Source organism: Triturus cristatus, chromosome 7 (genome assembly GCF_964204655.1).
Source record: "Triturus cristatus chromosome 7, aTriCri1.1, whole genome shotgun sequence".
In the NCBI taxonomy this organism is placed as follows: Eukaryota; Metazoa; Chordata; class Amphibia; order Caudata; family Salamandridae; genus Triturus; species Triturus cristatus.
Window position 1 is genome coordinate 1,283,706,136 of NC_140590.1, and position 20,183 is coordinate 1,283,726,318.

General features: G+C 46.8%; 1 protein-coding gene across 6 annotated transcripts in view; it reads right to left on the bottom strand.

Moving 5' to 3' along the window:
- LOC146811885 (sulfotransferase 1B1-like) overlaps window positions 1-19,902 on the bottom strand; it is a 445,124-nt gene extending 425,222 nt beyond the window's left edge. For 2 of the 6 annotated variants that reach the window (XM_085618842.1, XM_085618847.1), the window contains exon 1: window positions 19,827-19,902. The gene's annotated coding sequence lies outside the window, so the exon portion shown is untranslated. Of the gene's footprint in view, window positions 1-13,767; window positions 13,810-19,826 lie in introns of those variants that run through there. The other 4 variants (XM_085618840.1, XM_085618843.1, XM_085618844.1 and 1 more) reach the window with 4 other exon arrangements.
- Between the last annotated feature and the right edge of the window lie 281 nt (window positions 19,903-20,183).

Consider the following 20,183-nt stretch of genomic DNA (forward strand, 5'->3'; position numbering starts at 1 on the left):
GTCTGGGCTTCTAATTTATTAATGGACCTACAGTCGCATATAGACCACTCCCTAAACCTTCTTTTAAAAACCCTGTCATCTAAAATCGACAGGTTGGTATCCTTAATTAATACCAAAGGTATTGGGAAGAAGCAGCCAATTCACGATCTACTGCATAATTCTGGTAGTATGGAGGGTGTTGGTACCCAAGCCACGAGTAACAATCCTACTCCACAAGGTCAGTCTATTTTCCCCTCGCACCCTACTCCTTCTGTTTTAGCTCAGCCACCTCTGGCGCCGCTAACTGCCCCTCCTTTCCCTGCTGGTCCCCCTATGCCCCCGACCATCCCCCGAGTCTCTATTGTTTCATCAGCATGTGATCAGTCCCACAGTAATAAGGATCATATTCCACGGAGCCCTGGTGGGGGTAGGCTTCCCTCTAATATGGGTGGGAATCCAGCTCCACGGAGCCTGGCCGATTCCTCTCCCCTTGTACAGCTCCCTCCCGAGGCAACACCCTATGTGATCGTGCTTACAGGAGTTCCTCCACTAACAAATGCTAAGGGGGAAACATACTATGAACTAAAAAATAAAGTCATCCACTGGTTGTCTAAAAATAGACCATTGAATGGAGTTGGTAGAGGGGAGATCCTTTTTGTTCGCAGGGTTAGCTGGCTAGGGACTCGACCAAAGGATATCGGTGGGGATTGTGTCCTGATCAATTTTAGGGACCCTAGAGTAGTCGGACATATATTGGATCTGGGCGGGAAGTTTAAACTAGGATCCATTGACACTTCTCATTTGGGGTATTTTTACCCCCATCCCAATGTTCTGAACCCTGCGGAACTTCCCTACCTCCACCAAGCCTCTTATAATTCCTACTTTAATATCCCGGTTGTCAACCGCTTTGATGTGCTCAGTTCCGTGGATTGACCATCACCCCTGAGGCATAACAAGGGAAGGCACATGCATACGGGGGGGAGTTTGGGCAGGGATGGCCATGGTGTGGAGATGGATCTCTCCTTGGCTGTACTTGGTACCGGGAGAGGACTCACTTCCACCTCTTCTTTGCTTCTGAACAACAGCTCCACAGAAGGGCGCCCTGAGTTGGGTCCCCTTGAGCATATTGCTTATCACTGTTCCCCCATCTCTCTCCCCCTGGTGGCCAGTTCCCTCCGCACACATACACGCAGACCTTTAGTAGGGTCTTGGAATGTGGCTGGATTGGAGTCCAAACTCTCTGACCCTGAGTGGGGAGAGTTAATGGACAATTATGATATTTGTCTATTCCAAGAAACATGGCTACGGCACATTCCAGTGAGGGCGGGCTACGCATCTTTTTCTGTTCCTGCGGTCCAAGGTGCCAGGGGCAGACTTTCGGGGGGGTTAGTTGTTTGGGTTGCAACCCACTTAGGTTGCTCTGCAAAGCCCATAGATTCAAAGTCCCCTGATATCTTGTGTCTGTTACTTACCTTCCCTGCCGGTTATTCGCTGGTAGTACTAAATGTCTGAACAAAAGAACCTTAGGTATGAAGGGCCCATAAGTGAGGGGAAAAAAACTTTTTTGTCCTCTGATGCCCTCACACACCCCAAGGGGTGTCATGCTTCATCATCGGGCAGTTGCTCCTCGTAGGGCCGGCGCTGCAATTCCCTACGGGTCCCCCGAAGGGTCGCTTTGTCGGAGATCTTTTTAGGACTGCCGGATGGTGCATGCGGGTGTGTGGGGAGTGGGTTCAAAAAGAGGGTAAATCAACAGAGAATTGTGCGTGCAAAATAATCAATGAATTAAAAGGGTCAACATGCAGCGACAGTGTAACTGTTGTACCCTTCGCAGTCCGAAAACCGCTCAATAAAAAACAATGCCCCAAAGGCTCACTATGCCTGGGTGTCATAGGTCATAGGTCGACATGTTTCGCGCTACTCTTGCCCAACCAGGGTCATTTGCGCTTCTTCAGGACCATAAAACGATTCAGTGAAGTGCACGTGAACAGTGTAAATAAGATAAAAATACCCTCTATCTCAATCAGGGCGGAACAGCAACTTATATACCCACAGTATGGCAACCGCTGTATGATGGATGCCGCTCATGATTAATACCTAGGAAAGAAAAACAAAAAATAAAAATAAACCGAACATATGGACTTCAGTACAACTTGATGCCTCATAATGTGCCACAGCTGTGTGCACATAAGTTCTAGTTAAATAAAAAGAGAATAGCAGACACACGAGACACCCATCACCGAAACAGAATCCCATATTTATGTGGCGTCCAAGGTTCTAACATATTGCCAAATAAAGGTCCCATCAGGAAAAAAGCTGGTGACACACATGATTAGTTGTGCCCATTGTTAGCTTACCTGGCCCTGATGAGACAATCCCTCTAAAGGACTGCGAAGGGTACAACAGTTACACTGTCGCTGCATGTTGACCCTTTTAATTCATTGATTATTTTGCACGCACAATTCTCCGTTGATTTACCCTCTTTTTGAACCCACTCCCCACACACCCGCATGCACCATCCGGCAGTCCTAAAAAGATCTCCGACAAAGCGACCCTTCGGGGGACCCGTAGGGAATTGCAGCGCCGGCCCTACGAGGAGCAACTGCCCGATGATGAAGCATGACACCCCTTGGGGTGTGTGAGGGCATCAGAGGACAAAAAAGTTTTTTTCCCCTCACTTATGGGCCCTTCATACCTAAGGTTCTTTTGTTTTGTTTTTGTTTTCTTGCTCACAATTTTTCTTGTAAAATGCACGGGTGACTTTTTGCACCCTTAAGTATGGGTGACTTATTGCATCCTACTGTAGGAACAGTGTCCTTCGTTGGGTTATAAATACATGTATCAGGAGCATGGACACTGGACCTTTAATAGCTCCTAGGTCCCCCCCTCTTTTTGTTTAATATATATTGTACGGCGGTTCAGCCGAGGGACCTCACTATCTTCGCATATCTTTTCCTTTCTCAGACACACGAGTACCCATTACTATGACATTAGGAGTAGTTTGTACACTCCCTCTTGACTCACTTATGACGATTAAGATTCATATGCAGCTCCCTTGTGTTTCTTGCGGTTATTATCATTGCCCTAATGCGTGTTCCTTTTCATTAATATTTGGAGTTCACACCTCCTTCTCACTAGCCCCTTTAATAGTATAACGGTTGTCGCGATGTAAGGGGAGGTGTTTGAGGAACAATGCCTTTAGCAGCGATATGACAGGTTGCGCGCATGAACTGGGGAGTAGTTCTCCCGTGCTGTGCACCTGCGCACCTGTCTCGGCCGCTACGCATGCGCTGTATGTCATTTATCCGAGGGCCGATCCGGCCATGTAAATCTCCGAGAATCCCGCATTTTACCTACACTGGATCTGTCTCTGCTATAGCGTATGCGCTTAGAGTCAGAATTCCGGAGGCGTGGCCGGAAATGGAATAAACCACCCATACCTTTCTCCATTACTTTAACAACCAGTGCCGGCACCTCATTACCGGTGATCGCAATGGAGGGGTAGGTGTGGAGGAAGTAGCCCGCGCTTTAACGCGTAAGTGGATGTACTAATTTATTGACCTTCCTGAACCTATGAGCTCAGCAGCTCCAGCACCCGGGAACTTCACCATTTATTTATTTGGTTATTTTTACAGCCCGGCTTTGTGTGGGGACCCATTGCTTTTGCCTTTAGAGGGATTGTCTCATCAGGGCCAGGTAAGCTAACAATGGGCACAACTAATCATGTGTGTCACCAGCTTTTTTCCTGATGGGACCTTTATTTGGCAATATGTTAGAACCTTGGACGCCACATAAATATGGGATTCTGTTTCGGTGATGGGTGTCTCGTGTGTCTGCTATTCTCTTTTTATTTAACTAGAACTTATGTGCACACAGCTGTGGCACATTATGAGGCATCAAGTTGTACTGAAGTCCATATGTTCGGTTTATTTTTATTTTTTGTTTTTCTTTCCTAGGTATTAATCATGAGCGGCATCCATCATACAGCTGTTGCCATACTGTGGGTATATAAGTTGCTGTTCCGCCCTGATTGAGATAGAGGGTATTTTTATCTTATTTACACTGTTCACGTGCACTTCACTGAATCGTTTTATGGTCCTGAAGAAGCGCAAATGACCCTGGTTGGGCAAGAGTAGCGCGAAACATGTCGACCTATGACCTATGACACCCAGGCATAGTGAGCCTTTGGGGCATTGTTTTTTATTGAGCGGTTTTCGGACTGCGAAGGGTACAACAGTTACACTGTCGCTGCATGTTGACCCTTTTAATTCATTGATTATTTTGCACGCACAATTCTCCGTTGATTTACCCTCTTTTTGAACCCACTCCCCACACACCCGCATGCACCATCCGGCAGTCCTAAAAAGATCTCTGACAAAGCGACCCTTCGGGGGACCCGTAGGGAATTGCAGCGCCGGCCCTACGAGGAGCAACTGCCCGATGATGAAGCATGACACCCCTTGGGGTGTGTGAGGGCATCAGAGGACAAAAAAGTTTTTTTCCCCTCACTTATGGGCCCTTCATACCTAAGGTTCTTTTGTTTTGTTTTTGTTTTCTTGCTCACAATTTTTCTTGTAAAATGCACGGGTGACTTTTTGCACCCTTAAGTATGGGTGACTTATTGCATCCTACTGTAGGAACAGTGTCCTTCGTTGGGTTATAAATACATGTATCAGGAGCATGGACACTGGACCTTTAATAGCTCCTAGGTCCCCCCCTCTTTTTGTTTAATATATATTGTACGGCGGTTCAGCCGAGGGACCTCACTATCTTCGCATATCTTTTCCTTTCTCAGACACACGAGTACCCATTACTATGACATTAGGAGTAGTTTGTACACTCCCTCTTGACTCACTTATGACGATTAAGATTCATATGCAGCTCCCTTGTGTTTCTTGCGGTTATTATCATTGCCCTAATGCGTGTTCCTTTTCATTAATATTTGGAGTTCACACCTCCTTCTCACTAGCCCCTTTAATAGTATAACGGTTGTCGCGATGTAAGGGGAGGTGTTTGAGGAACAATGCCTTTAGCAGCGATATGACAGGTTGCGCGCATGAACTGGGGAGTAGTTCTCCCGTGCTGTGCACCTGCGCACCTGTCTCGGCCGCTACGCATGCGCTGTATGTCATTTATCCGAGGGCCGATCCGGCCATGTAAATCTCCGAGAATCCCGCATTTTACCTACACTGGATCCGTCTCTGCTATAGCGTATGCGCTTAGAGTCAGAATTCCGGAGGCGTGGCCGGAAATGGAATAAACCACCCATACCTTTCTCCATTACTTTAACAACCAGTGCCGGCACCTCATTACCGGTGATCGCAATGGAGGGGTAGGTGTGGAGGAAGTAGCCCGCGCTTTAACGCGTAAGTGGATGTACTAATTTATTGACCTTCCTGAACCTATGAGCTCAGCAGCTCCAGCACCCGGGAACTTCACCATTTATTTATTTGGTTATTTTTACAGCCCGGCTTTGTGTGGGGACCCATTGCTTTTGCCTTTAGAGGGATTGTCTCATCAGGGCCAGGTAAGCTAACAATGGGCACAACTAATCATGTGTGTCACCAGCTTTTTTCCTGATGGGACCTTTATTTGGCAATATGTTAGAACCTTGGACGCCACATAAATATGGGATTCTGTTTCGGTGATGGGTGTCTCGTGTGTCTGCTATTCTCTTTTTATTTAACTAGAACTTATGTGCACACAGCTGTGGCACATTATGAGGCATCAAGTTGTACTGAAGTCCATATGTTCGGTTTATTTTTATTTTTTGTTTTTCTTTCCTAGGTATTAATCATGAGCGGCATCCATCATACAGCTGTTGCCATACTGTGGGTATATAAGTTGCTGTTCCGCCCTGATTGAGATAGAGGGTATTTTTATCTTATTTACACTGTTCACGTGCACTTCACTGAATCGTTTTATGGTCCTGAAGAAGCGCAAATGACCCTGGTTGGGCAAGAGTAGCGCGAAACATGTCGACCTATGACCTATGACACCCAGGCATAGTGAGCCTTTGGGGCATTGTTTTTTATTGAGCGGTTTTCGGACTGCGAAGGGTACAACAGTTACACTGTCGCTGCATGTTGACCCTTTTAATTCATTGATTATTTTGCACGCACAATTCTCCGTTGATTTACCCTCTTTTTGAACCCACTCCCCACACACCCGCATGCACCATCCGTCAGTCCTAAAAAGATCTCCGACAAAGCGACCCTTCGGGGGACCCGTAGGGAATTGCAGCGCCGGCCCTACGAGGAGCAACTGCCCGATGATGAAGCATGACACCCCTTGGGGTGTGTGAGGGCATCAGAGGACAAAAAAGTTTTTTTCCCCTCACTTATGGGCCCTTCATACCTAAGGTTCTTTTGTTTTGTTTTTGTTTTCTTGCTCACAATTTTTCTTGTAAAATGCACGGGTGACTTTTTGCACCCTTAAGTATGGGTGACTTATTGCATCCTACTGTAGGAACAGTGTCCTTCGTTGGGTTATAAATACATGTATCAGGAGCATGGACACTGGACCTTTAATAGCTCCTAGGTCCCCCCCTCTTTTTGTTTAATATATATTGTACGGCGGTTCAGCCGAGGGACCTCACTATCTTCGCATATCTTTTCCTTTCTCAGACACACGAGTACCCATTACTATGACATTAGGAGTAGTTTGTACACTCCCTCTTGACTCACTTATGACGATTAAGATTCATATGCAGCTCCCTTGTGTTTCTTGCGGTTATTATCATTGCCCTAATGCGTGTTCCTTTTCATTAATATTTGGAGTTCACACCTCCTTCTCACTAGCCCCTTTAATAGTATAACGGTTGTCGCGATGTAAGGGGAGGTGTTTGAGGAACAATGCCTTTAGCAGCGATATGACAGGTTGCGCGCATGAACTGGGGAGTAGTTCTCCCGTGCTGTGCACCTGCGCACCTGTCTCGGCCGCTACGCATGCGCTGTATGTCATTTATCCGAGGGCCGATCCGGCCATGTAAATCTCCGAGAATCCCGCATTTTACCTACACTGGATCTGTCTCTGCTATAGCGTATGCGCTTAGAGTCAGAATTCCGGAGGCGTGGCCGGAAATGGAATAAACCACCCATACCTTTCTCCATTACTTTAACAACCAGTGCCGGCACCTCATTACCGGTGATCGCAATGGAGGGGTAGGTGTGGAGGAAGTAGCCCGCGCTTTAACGCGTAAGTGGATGTACTAATTTATTGACCTTCCTGAACCTATGAGCTCAGCAGCTCCAGCACCCGGGAACTTCACCATTTATTTATTTGGTTATTTTTACAGCCCGGCTTTGTGTGGGGACCCATTGCTTTTGCCTTTAGAGGGATTGTCTCATCAGGGCCAGGTAAGCTAACAATGGGCACAACTAATCATGTGTGTCACCAGCTTTTTTCCTGATGGGACCTTTATTTGGCAATATGTTAGAACCTTGGACGCCACATAAATATGGGATTCTGTTTCGGTGATGGGTGTCTCGTGTGTCTGCTATTCTCTTTTTATTTAACTAGAACTTATGTGCACACAGCTGTGGCACATTATGAGGCATCAAGTTGTACTGAAGTCCATATGTTCGGTTTATTTTTATTTTTTGTTTTTCTTTCCTAGGTATTAATCATGAGCGGCATCCATCATACAGCTGTTGCCATACTGTGGGTATATAAGTTGCTGTTCCGCCCTGATTGAGATAGAGGGTATTTTTATCTTATTTACACTGTTCACGTGCACTTCACTGAATCGTTTTATGGTCCTGAAGAAGCGCAAATGACCCTGGTTGGGCAAGAGTAGCGCGAAACATGTCGACCTATGACCTATGACACCCAGGCATAGTGAGCCTTTGGGGCATTGTTTTTTATTGAGCGGTTTTCGGACTGCGAAGGGTACAACAGTTACACTGTCGCTGCATGTTGACCCTTTTAATTCATTGATTATTTTGCACGCACAATTCTCCGTTGATTTACCCTCTTTTTGAACCCACTCCCCACACACCCGCATGCACCATCCGGCAGTCCTAAAAAGATCTCCGACAAAGCGACCCTTCGGGGGACCCGTAGGGAATTGCAGCGCCGGCCCTACGAGGAGCAACTGCCCGATGATGAAGCATGACACCCCTTGGGGTGTGTGAGGGCATCAGAGGACAAAAAAGTTTTTTTCCCCTCACTTATGGGCCCTTCATACCTAAGGTTCTTTTGTTTTGTTTTTGTTTTCTTGCTCACAATTTTTCTTGTAAAATGCACGGGTGACTTTTTGCACCCTTAAGTATGGGTGACTTATTGCATCCTACTGTAGGAACAGTGTCCTTCGTTGGGTTATAAATACATGTATCAGGAGCATGGACACTGGACCTTTAATAGCTCCTAGGTCCCCCCCTCTTTTTGTTTAATATAGTACTAAATGTCTACCTGCGTCCCTATCCTTTACAGCTGGGTCTGTCGATTCTGGGTGCCCTAGATGATGTATTACATTCCCTTCCCCCTGCGTCTCATAAATTAATAGGTGCGGATTTTAACTGTCACTTTGAAACCCTCCTTGGGATCCCCTCCCCTACTTTTGATGAGGACGAAAACTATAAAATCCCAGATCCTACCATCTATCCTGCCAAACGCCTCCTCCCACTAGCCCTCGAGATCAACAAGCTTGCCATTGCACATTCCTTGAGGGCTTGCAATGGTAGACTTTGTCCTGATGTACCGGGTTCTTTCACTTTTAATAGACCCGGGAGTTGTTCGACTATCGACTACATTCTGGTGAACGTGGAATTTTGGGGCTATTTAGCAGCCTTTTCTGTTATTCCGCGGGTTGATAGTGATCACAACCTATTGTCATTGGAATTGGTAAATAATATTGGTGGCAGTGGAGTCCCACAGGGCCTAATACCATCAAATAGCGAGAACTTGGTGCTAGCTGCAGGAGGTAGACGGATTAGGTGGGCAAGGGTTCTGACTGATGAGACAAAGCTTGCAGCATTATATAGCAGTGTCACTCGCTCCCTGGAGGCGGTTTCCCACCTTTTGAGCCCCAATGGGGATATCCGGCAGAACCATCTCCTAGATTTCCAGAATATTCACGGCGGCCTGGTTGGCTTTTTCTACAGTTCTACTGTCTCAAGTCCAAGGGCTTCAAGGCCTGAGCATTGGTTCAATGGTTCTTGTAGGCTGGCCAAGACTGCCCTGATTAAAGAGGTAAAAAAGGGTACACAGTCTAGTATCCAGGCTGCGAGGGCCTTTTACAAAAATCTGATTAAGGAGGCAAAATCTGAGTGGGAGGATCTAAGGTGGCAAAATATGAAGCAAGCATTAGCAGATCGTGACTCGAGGGCTTTTTGGAACATTGTACGAACTGGTACGGCAGCATCCAGCCCCGCTATTATCCCCAATCTCAGCAAGGAGGTCTGGCTTGCCCATTTTAAACCCCTTTATTCTCTCAGTAACCCTAGGGGAGGATTCGACCCGGTAACCCCGCCTAATGATACTGTAATGAATCAAATGGACCAGGAAGATTTAGTGAGTCGATCCTTCTCTCTTTCAGAAATAGAGTTGGCCCTTAGTACCCTATCAGTAGGGAAAGCTCCGGGGCTCGACAGGATCCCTGGTGACCTGTATAGAAGCGAATTAAAAATTTGGGCCCCTTACATTCGGGTATACTTTAACCCCTTGCATGCCCGCCCCTTTCCCCGCCCAGTGCCGCGCTTTGTATTAGCGGGCGGAGTTCATGACGAGCTGGACTCGTCATGGGCACAGCGCCACCGCAGCCCATGACGAGTCCAGCTCGTCATGGGCACTGAAGGGGTTAATGCCATTCTGCAGGGCCTTGAGATCCCGGATACCTGGTTGGGAGCAGAAATTATACCCATTTATAAAAAATCTTCCCCTTTGGATCCAGCCAATTATCGCCCCATAAGTTTGATTGATGTCCTACAGAAGCTGTTTGCCCGAGTCCTCTTAACAAGACTGCAGACCTGGATGGAGGACCATCAAATCCTAACCTCCCTCCAGGCGGGGTTTCGAGCAAAGGTTTCTACCATTGATCAATTGTTTAGGCTACAGTTGATTCATTGGAAGACAGTCAGCATGGGTGCAGGCAATCTTTACTTGATTTTTGTGGACCTTCGGTCCGCATTTGATATGGTCCAAAGGGAAAAACTACGGGTTTTATTATTAGAGATGGGTGTTCCCCCCTACCTTTGCCATTTATTCAAACGTCTGCATGAAGGCACTTATGCAAGGGTGAGATTTGGGAGATGTGGGGAAATTTCAGGGCCATTTCCGGTTGAAAAGGGTGTGAGGCAGGGCTGTGTCCTGGCCCCCACTCTCTTCTCCCTTTTCATTAATGGGTTGATTGAGCATCTCTTGTGCGCCGCTAATCTGGATTCCCCTATCCTAGCGGGGCGTAAGATACCGGCCCTAATGTTCGCGGATGACACGCTCCTGTTGTCTAAATCTTACATGGGCATCCAGCGTACATTAGAGGCCTTTTGCTCCTTCTGCAAAAAAAGGGATTTGGAACTGAACCTATCTAAAACAAAATTTATGGTTTTCGGCTCTAATTCAATCAACTGTCCCCACCCTAAGATGGGAGATGTAGAGCTGGATAGGGTCTCCACTTTTGATTATTTGGGGGTGACCCTTAATGACAAAATGAAATGGGGGTCTCATATGGCGAAGGCAAATTTGAAGCTAGCACAATCAGTGGGGGGTATCCTGAAGGTTTTTAATAACACTTCTTCTAAACCTCTGGGCCCCCCCATGGAAATCTACAAATCCCAAGCAAGAGGGGGTGCGCTTTACGGCGCTGAACTCTGGGGATATTGTACTCCTGCTTCCTTATTGTCAATTGAGAATTCTTTTATTAGGCGACTGCTGAAACTACCTGTAAGTACCCCCTTAATTCCCTTGAGATGGGATCTAGGTTTAGTTCCTATAGAAGAGATTGCCCTGAATCGCCCTCTCCTGTTCTGGAGACGACTCTGGTCAACGCCCGAGCTTGCAAGCTATAGGAATGATCTCGGCAATATACTGTCAAGGGGAAAATTGGAAAAAATTCCTTGGTTAGCATTTGTAAAGAACCTCTGTTATTTCATAGGGATGGGGGACCTATGGTCCGCACCGGAAGAGACAAGCCGCTCACTATCTAAGAAATCATTGCGGGAAGCTTTGCATTTGTATCGGAAGGACATTTTACTGCATTCCTCTCTGGGTAGGCTTACTGACACCTTTCTGGACATTAAGATTAGTCCCCAGTTCGAAGTTTTCTTGGATGTTATCCAACCACCTCTGGCAAAGAAACTTTACATTCAGTTTAGACACGGTTCGTTACCACTGAGGGCCTGTACATATAGATGGTCTAATGCATCTGATCCCTTAAGCACGTGTCCTGTATGTACTGATATTTGGGAAACAGAGCTGCATGTTGTTCTTTTCTGCCCCCTATATTTCAAGGCAAGGAAGAAGTGGATCATCCAGCTCTGCAAATCTAGGGGTCTCAGGGACTATCAGGAGGTGTTTAGAATTCTGAAGTACGACACTACCCCATTGATAGTGTTTGCGATGGCCAAATATCTGCTTTCTATGTGGTTCACCAGGTCCAAAAATATGCTATTTGCCACACAACTCTCTTGATCCTAGTATTGTTATTACTGTTACTATAGAAGCTTGTGGTGTAGTGAGAACATTTTGGGCCTTGGATACAGTTCCAACAATATGTTCTTATGTGGAAACATTTTGTTCTCATTTGTCCGTGTAATTTTTTACTACATAAATTTTAATCTTTTGATGGATTATACTCTATGCAATGTCTATTTAATCATGTTTTATTGTACATAATTATTTGTGTCTTTTTATGGTATTCTACCGAAATAAAAGCTTTGACTGACTGACTGACTGAAGTTACACAAAGTATGTCCCTTGGAAAGCAATTCTGGTTTCCATTTTACACAGAAACACCCACTAGTGCATAGCATGCAGCATGTAGATCAGAGATTTGTTTTTGTTTTGATGTAGATAGCTCAGTTTGACACTGTTTTTGTTGCATAGATCCTTGTCTTCCCTGTAGGTCACAAGTTAACATCCTTGGCATATATCTTAGTGAATTATGCCCCTGCAGCAAGGACCTGCATGTACAAGGCACATATATAGAACCTTACTTTTTTTTCTCAATCTTTTCATTTTTTAGGTTCCTAAAAAAAAGGTTACTTTGGGTAGTAATAATCACTTATTAGTAAGTGCTATATAAATGGTTATTAGTGTAAAAGGCTAATGGACAGATACATCCGATATTCTAACAATGCGTGCAGATTTCCTGCATAAAAACCTTGGAAAGGTCAAAAACCTAGCCCCGCCCCTTGCTCCGCCTTTAGCACCGTCCTTATACCCCCCCCCAAGCTCCACCCCCCAGTCTATCCCTCCTTTTGATGAGTACCTGCACTTATTTTTGCCCATTTAAAGCACTGCAAACAGTCACCGAGACTTGGCCAGTTTTTCAGGGATATGCACCACCCTGTGCCTCAACCCCTCCACCGTTGTGTGCACCTGCTTGCAAGGGGTATGGGCACGCATGCACCATGCTCCCCCGCTCCGAGGAGCCTGGGAGCCCTGCCCCGCAGCAGTCGCTCATCTGGTACACATTTGCAGACTCTGAAGTAAACCTTCATCAAGTGGCAGGAGCACACTGCTTCTGATTCATTCACCAGCGCAGTAAAACGCTCAGTATTCTTTCACAGAATCCCCAAGGGTGGCCAAAAAGCACCACGTCTAGGGTGAAAAGTGATTCTGACGGTGCGTCTCGCTCCTGGCAGGCCCGGACTGGCCGTAGCGGGCACCGGGCAATCCCCCGGTGCGCCGCACGGGTGGGGCCGGTTTTGGGCCCCTGGGGGTCGTTTTTGTTACAGGGCCGTTTCGGCCCTGCAACAAAATCGGCAGAAAACCGGCCCTGGCAAAGAGCTCGGCGGCACCCCCAAGCCCCGGGGGGGCGGCCGAGCACTTTGCCAGGGCCGGTTGTGGTTCCCAGTCCGGCCCTGGCTCCTGGGCTCCCAAATATAAACCCCCTTCACTTCTTTCACCCTCACGTGGCTGACTCGGGTTCTGCTGAATTCTCAGACGTCTTTCTTCAACTTGCCGAATTTACTCAAAAGGTCATGAAAAGAACATTTTGTTTCTCCGCTCCCAGTTATTTTATAGACCTAATTTAAGCCTGCGCCCTCACCCCTGCTCTCAATTGACTGTATGGGAACACTAAAGAAAATAAAGGATAGAAAACATATGGAGCGGGTGGGCGACGACACAGAGGGCGGGTAGCGGTGGGGGACAGGGGTGGGGGCACACAGACCTGCAGCAATATTTTCCCATAACAAAAGTTATGTTGTGTATTTATTTATTCATGCATGCTCAGACTGTGGGTGGGGATGTTGATAATATTGGCACTTTGTCCAAAGCTTTCTTTCTGAGATTCCTGGGATTTGATTCCTGGGATTTTAATCTTTGACCGGCAAAATGCAAATAGATCTCTGCAGACGCCTTTCAATATCCGTTTTAATTACTTCCGGGTCTGGGATCCAGAAGTACCCGGTGAACTTAAAACACCTGCCTGAGCTTAATTACTGCACATGTAACCTGTGCTTGTTTCCAGATCCCTGCAGCATATACAATAAAGCCCTGGCCTATATCTTTATAGAATACATTAACCCACCAAACGTCATTCTTGGGGAGTCTAGGTTACAAACAGATCTCGGCAGGTGGCGCATTAACCCTCTGAGCTTTCTCAGGGATGTAGAAGGCACTGACCTTGGCAATCTGGGGGTTCCTTTCCTTGTAGCTCCTGGTGTCGTCTGCAAAACTGCAGTGCTGATCAAACATTTTATAGAAAGGAGGCATAGAGGTGGGTTGGCATCTCTCCCATGGAGGAGAGGTTTGCCATGGACCTGCCCCTGTCCTGAACTAACCCTTGCACAGACCGGGGAGTATCACAGAACTAGATGCGTTCACCCACTCAGGGCACATTCATCGCTGCAGATGTTTACTTCGGAGAGGGGCAGGGGGAGATGGGGGAGCACGGAAATATATTCAGAACAGATAAAAAGTCCAGTGAACTCCTGGAACAACACAAAGCAAAACAAAAAATGGATTTTAAAAACTGGGACGATTACAAGGGACAACCCGTTCTGGGAATGCAAGGTTGAAGTTGGAGGCCACGCAGGACCCTGGCAGTGGGCTGAAGGGATCGGCATAGCAGTCAGTTTATGTCTTTCATTCTTCTGTTTCATTTGGGCGCAGTAGCTTACAAAGATAGCAAAGTTCTTTACAGTACTCCTTTTTACGGTTGAGCCTGCGAGTGCATGAGCTAGGGCATGCACCTCGCTTGCAAGACCCTATTCTTCGCAAAAGGCCTTTGGGCCCGCCCATTGCTTACCATTTGTTGGCTGCAGCGTCCATGTTTTTTGCAGCCACATTAATTGGCCATGATTGCCTAACATTATTTCCGATCCTTTCTGTGGAGCAAGGACCAAGCACAGATTCATCAAAGTTAATCAGGGCCTCTGCGATGCTCCCCACATGATTCTTGTACTATTTCTTCCCATTCACACTGCCTGTGGCTCCCTCCATCGTGCTTTTTGTTAAAAGAGAAACCCTTTTTCACTAATGCTTTTGTTTTTTTAATCTGTGGATCAATCTCCGATCTGTAAGGTAAACTATTCCTTTCATGTTCAGCTCTCCATGTGTTCAGCACTTCATGTGTTTGAGAGCCGTCTCCCTCCTGTTCTTTTTAATGCCCACCACCCTCCCTGTTGCGCTTGTTTGCATGCTCTTCCCATAGGGGAAGCACTCCCAACTTTGTCGCCCTTCCGGATCCCACAAACTCAGACCACACTGGTTAATCTTTATGGAAGAATTTATGCCATAGTTTATTTAGGCAATTTCCAACTTAGAAGTGATCCTTACCCACTATTTTTTTTTTACTCACTGAGCCTGTGCCCTCTTTAACATACCCTTGAGCACTGTGCTCTACATTCAGTGCTCTGCAGTTGCCTCGGACCTCTTACCATGGGCAAGCATTTTATCTGCTTGCAGTCCAGCAGGGTGACCTTTTACTTCTGGTGTAACCTTTTTACCTTCTACTTCCCGGTAAGTGTCTGCTTCCAACCCACCAGGTGACCATTCACTTTGATGTACCATTTTCCATTTACTTCTGGGCAAGCGTCTGCTTCTAGTCTGCCAGGAGGGCATTCACTTCTGGTATAACTTTTTAACCTGCACTTCCAGGCGAGTGTCTGCTTCCAACCTGCAAGGTGACCCAGCCACCTACATACCAAATTCTTCTTGACTACAAGGTCCGACATATACAGTTTCCTTCTGGTTCAACACTGTAAGCACTTGCATTATATTGCCAGTGCCCCATTGGCTCTGACCAATAGTTGCTGCAGGCCTGTTCCTGTCACAATTCAGACCTAGACATTTTCCCAACCAAAGAGGACCTCTTTGAAGTCGCATGTGCACCTGCGACAATTATTTAGTGGTGTAACACACTCCTAATCCCCATATTTAATGGAGGTGGGTGTGCAGGTATTTTGTTTGCTGAATCCCCGGAGAAAGAGGGTGCCCTGACCTGCACCTAGGAGTTTAATATCCCTGCCACTTCCAAGAGGCCCATGTTACTCTCTAAATGTACGACTTGCCTGACCACAAGTCCAGCAAGTAACATCAAGTAAATTCCAGGCATTCTTCAGCTCGCTCCATTACCAGCCCAGGTTCTGCTCCCTGTGGGTAGCCTCCACTAAGGCCCTCTGTCTAATCATATCCCCTCCCGTTCAGGAAGGGTAGCCAGGCCAAGGGGCACAACGGAGGTAACCCCTGCTTGGTCGCCCTCCCAGATCCCACAAACTCAGATCACATTGGTCAAACACCATGGAAGAATTGAGACCACAGTTTATTTAGGCATTTTCCAACTTAGAAGCTATCCTTAAGCACAATTTCTTTTCTTCACTCACTGAGTCAATGCCTTCCTTAACATACCCATGAGCAGTGCGCTCTAAATTCAATGCTCCTAAACATACCATAAGCACTGTGCCCTAGATTCAGTGCCCTGTAGTTGCCTCGGCCCTAGTGCCATTTTAAGTGTATCGTCCAGCCCAGCCGGGTGACATTTTACTTCTGGTGTAACCTGTTTATCTTCTACTTCTGGGTAAGCGCCTGCTTCCAATGCGCCGGGTGACCATTCATTACGGATACCATTTTTCTTTTACTTCATGGCAAGCATCTACTTCCTGCCCGGTGGATGCCCATGCACTTCCCGTGTACCATTTTACCTTCTTGTTCCGTGCAAGCGTCTACTTCAAGCCCTTCCAGCCCGCCGGGTGACCTTTAACTTCTGGCATAGAATTTTAACCTGTTCTTCCGGGCAAGCATCTGCTTCCAACCCGCAAGGTGACCCAGTCACATATATACCAAATTCTTCTGGACCACAGGCTCCGACATGTAGAGTTTCCTTCCGGATCAACAATGCTAGCCCTTGCAGTATTCTTCCAGTGCCCCATTGGTTCAGACCATTAGCAGCTGCTGGCCTTTATCCCTCAGACTGCCTGTGTCTTTTTCCTAGGATCACCTTGTAAGCACCGCCATTTAATGCTGGCGGCTTTTGTTGTCAGCAAGGCCCCGCCACCATGTCTGGGCCACAATTTTCCCACCTGTACTGAAGATGCCTTCCATTGGTATTGAAAATTGTTGAGTGCCGCAAATGAATTAAGAATGCTTAACCCAAAATATGCTTATACCCAAATGGAATATAGGCAGAGGCCATTGAGTCCCATAACCACCTAGAAATGTTTTCAGAGCATACTATTTCTGTGTCCTCCTAGCTCTGAGCCAAGACAGTTAGTTGGTCTTTTTAAGTTAGGAAGAAATTCTGATTACCTTGGGCACAAAATCAACTCCAACCCCACCAATGAAAACCCCAAATGACTGGACGGGTCTCTATCAGGTTTATGCAGCACCAAGACAGCCCTCATCCCAACTTCAGAAGACACTCACATCATTTTAGATTGATACTACATTGCTGCAGTCATCCTCCTAGACCTCGCAGCCACCTTCGACACAGCCTCCCATAGCACACTCATCTGTAGACTCCAAGGAACTGGAATCCGAGGACCAGCTCTCAAGAGGAAAGCCTCCTTTCTGACCAGTAGAACGCAATGGGTTACGCTCCCTTCGTTCACCTCAGAACGCCAAGACCTCATTGGCAGAGTCCTGCAAAGCTGTTCAATCAGTCTCACTCTCTCTTACGTATACATGATTCCTCTAGCAAGCGTAATTCCGACCCACTGAATCAACATAATTTCCTATGCCAATGACATCCAACTCTTCCAATCTGTTTCAGAAGACACCAACACCACCAAAAGTAATTTCAAAATGGGATCTCCAATGTCACTAACTGGATGAGAGACGACTACATGAAACTCAATGCTGACGAGACAGAATTGCTGATATTCGGCATTAATAAGTCACCCGGGGACTCCACTTGGTTTCCCACAGAGCCAGAAAGCTGGGCAACATCCTGGAAACAATCCTCATCCTGCAGGTTAACGTTTGCAAATTTACCTAGCTGTTGTCTGGGCAACCTCAATGCCAGCTGTCATCACGCCATCCCAAACAGCTGTTGCTGGGTCTGCTTCCCACATGTTTGCTGCTGTGCCAAACCAATCCCAGCATGGTGTTGTCGCTGGCCCACTAAAGAAGGCCGATGATTTGGCCCCATCGCAGGTGCTTGATGCTGAGAACCCCCCTCCCCACCCCCCGCCCCCCAATAGGTTCAGTGGCTGTCCAAGAGACGGAAGGTTGTATTTGACCTGGCCTGCCTGTGATAGCCTAAAGCTAGCAAGTAACTGTCGAGATTATCCTGACTTTGTATTTGCCATAAACTGTGTTGGCATACCATTACCTGCAATCCATGTTAGCGTTAACTACCAACCAGATGCAGTGTAGAGACAGCCCTGTGTCCAGGTAAGATAATTAACAAACCTTGCTTATCACACTGTACAACTTGAATTTACACGCTACACTAACCTGTGAACAAATTTAATTCAATAAGATATGGAGCATTTTTTTTGATTTTCAATATTTTAAGTCTACACTTTCACAATTGCTTTATAAACCTTGCTTTCAAAAATTTTCTTGAAAATACACCTTTTGCCCACTTCTTTTTCACACTTTTCCCAGGGGAAGACCCTCGCCCCCACCCTCACCCTCCCTTTGAGTGTCAGGATCGCTTGCTATGCTCGCTCCCATCAGATCACTCATCCAGAACATTTACGCTCAACCACTTTCAAATGTCACCAGCCGCCACTGAAAGCAGGACAAACTAATGAACCTGCTTGTTGGTCTCTGAAGAGGTACAACCCAAAGCGAAGGGGTTAAGCTGGCACAGACTCTCCAAACGTGAACCTGAAAACACTTCAAGGAAGAGTTTCCAGAGGAGGTAGGCGAGCCACTAAATTTACAAGGAGAGCCAAGCCACAGGAATCAGTCTGGGCTCTAAGAGATCAGGTTCGAGCCAGCAAAATATTTGGCTAATAAATTGTGCAACAACCATAACGATAAACACAAAAAAAATACGTTTTACATTTCAAAAACTGTTTCCTTGTAACATGGGACTGTATGGTACGTTATGTTTTATCGCTGAACTGAGTCGTTTGCTAGAAGTGACCATTTCTTCAGATGAAGTTAGAAACATTCACGCTGCCACCAGCTTTGTCCTGACGACCTGCCAGCAGAGAAGTTCCTATATGGAGCTCACGTATAGGAGCAGTTTATGTACAGCACTTATCCTGGATTAATGCACTGCCCTGGATTGATGCAGTGCAAGGTGCTGTCCAATGTGCCGATGAAGTAAAAAGAGGCACAGTAAAATAATTGCCCAAGATCACACAGTTTGTTCAACTGAGGTGAGAAAGCTGGGATTAGCCACGTTTCCTGAATTCATACAGCGCTATTCAGGCAATAGACTTCGGCTTGCACTGTGAAAACATTCTGCACTTTAAATTACCCCCTCGAGCGTTGGTAGGGTTAGACCCTCTTCAGCAAGACTTCAAAATGGTCTGGGGGTGTTATCAAGGCAAGTTTCAAAAGCTAGCGAACAGAGTGGGCACGTAGAAGCCATTTGGAGGCTCGGCTCGTTTTGAGCTCGAGGTTCCAAGAGGGCTTCGAGCAGAGCCAGGCTTGGGACTCATTCCTGGGTCGAGCCTTCAATGGCTCGTCCATTTCTGGTTTCCAGCTCTCCAAGAGTTCCCCATGTGGGAGAGAGTGCGCTGTATGGCGGTGACAAGAATGCCAAAACAATGCACACACAGTGGTCTTGTGTGCTAAAGCAAGTGTGCCATTGAGCTATTGAACAACAGAACGATTGCACAGGCCATCGACCTCGGAAGGATGAACGGGTGAGTCTCTCTTGCAAGTAGTCAAAGAGAGAACTGTTCCGATGATGCATCCAGTCCGTGAAACTATGTCCAGAGCTTTCTTTCTGAGATTCCTGGGATTTGAATCTTTGACCAGCAAAATGCAAATAGGTCCCTGCAGACCCGCTAGGGACCCATTTCAATATCCGTTTTTGATCACCTCTGGGACCCAGAGGTACCCAATCAACTTAAAACCCTGCCTAAGCAATAAAGCTCCAATGAAACCTGTGCTTGTTTCCGGATCCCTGCAGCATATACATTAAAGCACTGGCATGTATAATTATAGAATACATTAACCCACCAAACGTCATACTTGGAGTGTCTAGGAGATTATAGACAGATCTCGGGAGGTGGCGCATGAACCCTCTGAGCTTTCTCAGGGACGGAGAAGGCACTGACCTTGGCAAGCTGGGGGTTCCTTTCCTTGTAGCTCCTGGTGTAGTCTGCAGAAGTGCAGCACTGATCAAACATTTTATAGTGAGGAGGCAAAGAGGTGGGTTGGCATCTCTCCCATGGAGGAGAGGTTTGCCATGGACCTGCCCCTGTCCTGAACTAACCCTTGCACAGACCGGGGAGTATCACAGAACGGGATGCGTTCACTCACATTCTTCACTGCAGTCTGCAGATGTTTACTTCGGAAAGGACCGGGGGAGATGGGGGACGGAAATAAAATCAGAACAGATGTTTTGATAGAAAGTCTAGGGAACTCCTGGACCAACGCAGAGCAGACTCGGCGGAAGCGAAAACAGAAAATGG